Below are 6000 nucleotides of genomic sequence, written 5' to 3'. Positions count from 1 at the left end.
AGAAGGGAAGTGGAATTCCGGAGGGGCGGGGTTTGGGTAGCTGCTGTCTAGGAGAGTTTTCATAATTCATATTTTGGAATTGTAGTCATCAAGGTGATAGTATTGGGAAGTAGGCTTTTGTTAAAAAAGAAAAAAAAAAACGAGTCTCAGAAGTGGAATTTCATGTGGAGAATGATATCTCTTATGAAAGATACTACAGGTGTTTTTTAACTCTTACACATTCTGAAAAAAAAAGTACACTGAGAAATGATCTTTGTATAAATAAGTAAATGGGTTTCTTTTAGATGCAACATTTCCAATTATTTGAGCAAGACCAACTAAGTCCTCAAAATTATGAGAAATAACATTTTATTGTTTATAATACAAACCACAATCAGTTTACAATAAGAATTGAAGTGGGAAAGACATAACTCACATTGTAGATATCATGAACAGCATTTATTTGCATACTGGAATATTGTCTTATGTTATTTTAGTCTAACCTAGCAATAATTATGAGGTAAAAGTCCATGAGAGTAAATTTGATATGACTAATGTGAATAATTTTCATTTAGAAAAAATAAATATGCATAAAGAGTAATTCCACAGTGTTGTTCTGGGAAAATAAATACAGGGTATTCATTAGAAAGAGGATAAAGGAGCTTGGTAGACTCCTGAAAACATTTTACAGCATAATTTAAGTTGTGCAAAATAGAGTATTTTGGATCTAAGAACTTGATTCTCACAGACTGTTATGGCTGTTCTTAATGGTCAACTTGACTATATCTGGAATCAACTAAATCCAGCTGAGACATCCAACTTCATGGAGGAGGAACTACTGGATTCTGGAACTTTCCATTCATATCTAGTTAATGTTAGATTAGCTAGACCAAAGCCTTTAAATCATACTAATAAATCCTCTTTCTATAATAATATAGAAAGAGTCACTCTATAAATTATGTTACTCTAGGGAAACCTCACTAATTCAGACATGGATTTTGCACAATTTAACAAAATTGTTTTAGTTTTTATTCTGGAATAATTTTTCAAGAATTAGGCATTGTTTAATACAATAAGAAGAATTCCGACTTACTCTTTCTTCGGGAAGCTAATGTCACAACAAAACAAAGTAAAACAAAGAAAAAATATCCACAGCCATTAGTTTGAAAACACATATCTGACAATAATGAGGCCTGACTTCTTCATTTACAGATGCAAGCTGATGAGACCAACCAAATCCTCATTCCACTGCCCAGAGTTAGTTTTTAGGCAATGGATCAAAATAAACTCACTGAACTTTCAGATTTAAAGAAAAATAAATGGTTGTGTGTAAGAAAAGACAAATATATGTTATTTTTAGACTATATACTAGGATAGAAATATAGAAAAAAATACTCTCATCAGGTGGAAGTTGAAGTCTGTTTTATGTATACTTACTAGGAAAGCATCCAAATCCATCAAAGTATCAAAATAAGAGAATCAGAGATCAACACTTATATGGGTTTGGGAATATACTACTACTAAGCCAAGTATATTTGTGTTGTGCAGAATGTTACACAATTATTTAAACGTTTACTCACTCAGTAGTTTGAAAAATAGAAGGTGAACTATTTCAAGGACTTCCAAGAGACAACAACATTAAATGACATGCATCAGATGCCAGGTTCCGTATGGGTGTGGAAGGATGGTGTAGCATGGTTCTCACCCCTGGAGCTGAGCCAACAGGGCTTGTGGCTTCTAGATTGCTGTTGACTGCTATAGGTATAAGGCTTGTTTGCATAACAATGTATACATTGTACTTTATGTTTCTCTTTGGTAAATATTCTCCCTATCATGGTTATCTGGAAATATTTTCCTTGCTAAGGTTAATGACTCTATGATAATCAGAAACAACATATATTTGTCTTTTCTTACACCACCATTTATTTCTCTCTAAATCTGAAAGTTTTAGGAATCAAGAATATGTCTGATGTTCACAGGTAGCTGTGAACTTCAGGACAGTTCTTTAGGCTGTGAGAAAGAACTCTGAGGAGAAGGTGAGGAAGACCTTCGAACACCTAGGCACAGGGGAAACGTTCCTGAACAGAACACCAGTGGCTTATGCTGTAAAATCAAGAATGGACAAATGGGACCTCATAAAATTGCAAAGATTCTGTAAGGTGAAGGACACTGTCAATAGGAAAAAAATGGCAACCAAGAGATTGGGAAAAGATCTTTACCAATCCTACATCCAATAGAGGGTTAATATCAAATATATACAAAGAACTCAATAAATTAGACTTCAGACAACCAAATAACACTATTAAAAAATGAGATACAGAGCTAAACAATGAAACTCGAATGGCCGAGAAACATCTAAAGAAGTCTTCAATATCCTTAGTAATCAGGTAAATGCCAGTCAAAACTACCCTGAGATTCCACCTCACACCAGTCAGAGTGGCCAAGATCAAAAACTCAGGGGATAGCAGATGCTGGTGAGGATTTGGAGAAAGAGGAGCATTCCCCCATTGTTGGTGGGATTGCAAGCTGGTACAATCACTCTGGAAATCAGTCTGGCAGTTACTCAGAAAATTGGACATAGCATTACCTGAGGACCAAGTTATACCACTACTTGGCATATACCTAGAAGATGCTCCAATATATTACAAGGACACATGCTCTACTATGTTCATAGCAGCCTTATTTATAATAGCCAGAAGCTGGAAAGAACCCATATATCCTTCAACAGAGGAATGGATAAAGAAGATGTGGTACATTTACAGAATGGAATATTCCTCGGTTATTAAAATCAACAAATTCAAGAAATTGTTAGGTAAATGGATGGAAGTAGAAAACATCAATTCAATCACAAATGAACACACATGGTATACACTCACTAACAATTGAATATTAGCCCAAAAGCTTGCAATATCCAAGATACAGACCACATGAAGCTCATGAACAAGGAAGACCAAAGTGTGGGTGCTTTGGCCCTTCTTAGAAGGAGTAACAAAATACTCATGGGAGCAAATATGGAGGCAAAACATGGGACAGAAACTGAAGGAGGGGCTGTCCAGAGACTGTTCTACCTCTGTATCCATCCCTTGTGCATTCACCAAAGGTAGACACTGATGTGGATGCCAGGAAGTGCATGTTGACAGGAGCCTGATATAGCTGTCTCCTTAGAAGTCTGCCAGAGCGTGAAATATACAGAGGCTGAAGCTCACAACTAATCATTGAGCTGATCATGGGGTTCCCAATGGAGGAGTGAGAGAGAAGACTGAAGGAGCTGAAAGGGTTCGAGGCTCCATGAAGAGAACAACAATACCAACCAACCAGAACTCCCAGTGTCTAAACCACCAGTCTAGGAGCACATAGGGAGGGGCCCATGGCTCCAGTTGTATATGTAGGGGAGTATGACAGTGTCAGGCATAGGTGGGTGAGGAAGTTCTTGGTCCAGTGAAGGCTGGATGCCCAAGTGTGGGAGACTGGAATATACAGGCTTTTGATTTGAATCTGGAGGAATAGTGGCCATGAAAAGTACAGGCCTAGTTATGGTGGTATGTGCATTTAATTCCAGCATTCAGGAGACAGAGCCATGCAGATATCTGTGTTCATGTTTTATCTACAGAGTAAGTTTCATGACAGCCAAGCTTAGGGAATGAAGGAGCTGGAAAACAGAAAGCTGATCATGATATAGTAGAATAATGGCCAGGTTCCAGCTCCAGCAAGCAGAGAACTTGGCAACTTCATCCATGTGGCTCTATCTTTATAATCAAGGAGCTAAGTTCATACAATGCTGACTTGTGAGATAATCACAAGGGGACCTGGTGTAATAATTGAACTTGTAGGCAATTCATAGGAAAGTAGCTTATACAAAATAAAAGACTAGGCTTTGGTCTATAAGGAAGAGCTATCTTGAGTAGAGAGCTATCTTGAGCAGAACACAGAGTTGTCAGTTTGCATCAATACATCACTGATTTTGAGTCATTCATCCACCACTCCCAAACACCCTTTTCTCAGGACCCTTTCCCAAGTTGAGACAGGTACTCAGCAATGAGAACATTGAAAATCCACTAAAGGAAATTTATGTCAACATGTTTACACTGTTTGGCTTCCAAGAAACATAATAAATAACCTCAAGAGGGATCATTAAAATTTGGCCCATAAGGAATGTAAAATCTTTTCTATGAGCTGAATTATATATTGGAATTTTGAGTCAATGCTTTTAACATGCACATTAAAAATAAATTGATGTGCAGGAAAAATAGAAGCAAACCCAAGATATGGTAATTATGCCAAGGGAATATTAAAAGACCCAAATTAAGCTATTATAAACACAAATATATAAGCCAGTAGATATAGTCATCAATTTATAGCATTGTGTTGAAAATCATAAAGGTAAATTTGTGTAAAATAATGAACAGAAATTTTAAAATAGCTTAAAAAAATAAAGAAAGCAATTCAATAATCTTTAGGATCTCAAAATGGAATAAGATGAGCATAACTCTAACCCCCAACTGTGAAGTATATATATATGAAAAATTAAATTTAATGAAAATAAGAATCACATTTATGAAACTTAATGGTGTATAAACAAAAAAGAATGGAAGAAGAAATATACAATCTATAGATTAATTAATTACCTCAAACTTATATCTAAAAGAAAAATATAAAAAAGGCAGATTAAGACACATATACTCCACAAAGGAACAAAGATAAGAGAGAGGAATATATTTCTCTCAAGCATGATACAAATCTTAAAAAAGAGGAACACTAGAATTAAATGTGTAAAAAAAATGAAAATCCTGTTATATAGACCTCCATGCCGAATGAATGAATGTTCATAAATAATTCCAAGTTTGTGTTTGTAAATATGTGCATATACACATAAATATATGTTCTTGTGTATATATATATATACATATACATATATATGTACATGTACATTCATACATATATATATATGAAAATGCTTTTCACCAATTCAGGGCAAAATGGGTTTGAAACTACACAGCATGAAGAAAAATGCACACAGTTACAAATATGTTTCTGCATAAATAGAAAACAAGAATTTATCATTCATAAAAATAAGTTTGTTCCTTATTTAAATCTTTTAGCCAGGTCACCTTTGAAATAGTAAACAATTATGTTAAATAGAAGCAATATATAATAACATTCATAAAACTGCATATTTAAAACTCACACAAACCATGGGAATATACTAGGAGAGGGAAGTCTTGCATTACATATGAAATGTATAAAAAAATCATTTACATGAGGATTGTGAATATGTCACAGATGCTTAAATTAACATCTAGTTAGCCAATAAAATCAGAAAATGATAACAAACACACAATGTTTCCAAACTAATAAAAAATGTGATGAAAGCATTAGTATTTATTTAAAGATAGAAATAGGCACAACAACAACTTATAGCATAAATAGTATTGTAGTGGTTTAAATAATCATGTGCAAATGGTCTATGCCATAATTAAAATGGAATAAATAAATACATGTTTTAGGTATGAAGATAGGAATGAGTTCAGTGAGCTAATTCTTGTCTTCTTGGAGTTTAAAGGAATGAAGTATATGATAAGAGAAGTTGAACAAAGTGAGACACTCTTTATGTCCTGGTAGGAACTGAAACAGCCTCATTGTTAAACTGAAACTCCTTACCTACTAACTGCTTAATCTACCTAAGCATATAAAACAAAATTACAAAAGCACTATCTTGTCTGCTATAGAGCTGGGGATCAGACTGGGCCTTGGATTTTGAGGAAAGGAAGGGGAGGTGAAGATTTGTTGTAAGCCTATCTGTTTCCTTGGCTGGAGACCAGACAAGTCTCTACAAGGTCTTGAGGGTGCAGAAAGTATTTAGTGTTTACCTAGTTGGCCACCATTTTCATCAGATTTTTACTCTACAGCTTTATTGTAATTTGGACATCATTCTTAAGGACTCTAGTGCTGCAAAATTGATAATGTTGTTTGCACAATTGTGATTATAGTTCTGGGACCAGAGAGAGGCACAGCAAATGCCCA

Source organism: Grammomys surdaster, unplaced genomic scaffold (assembly GCF_004785775.1).
Source record: "Grammomys surdaster isolate TR1022 unplaced genomic scaffold, NIH_TR_1.0 126158, whole genome shotgun sequence".
NCBI lineage: Eukaryota > Metazoa > Chordata > Mammalia > Rodentia > Muridae > Grammomys > Grammomys surdaster.
This window is presented reverse-complemented; position numbering follows the sequence as displayed.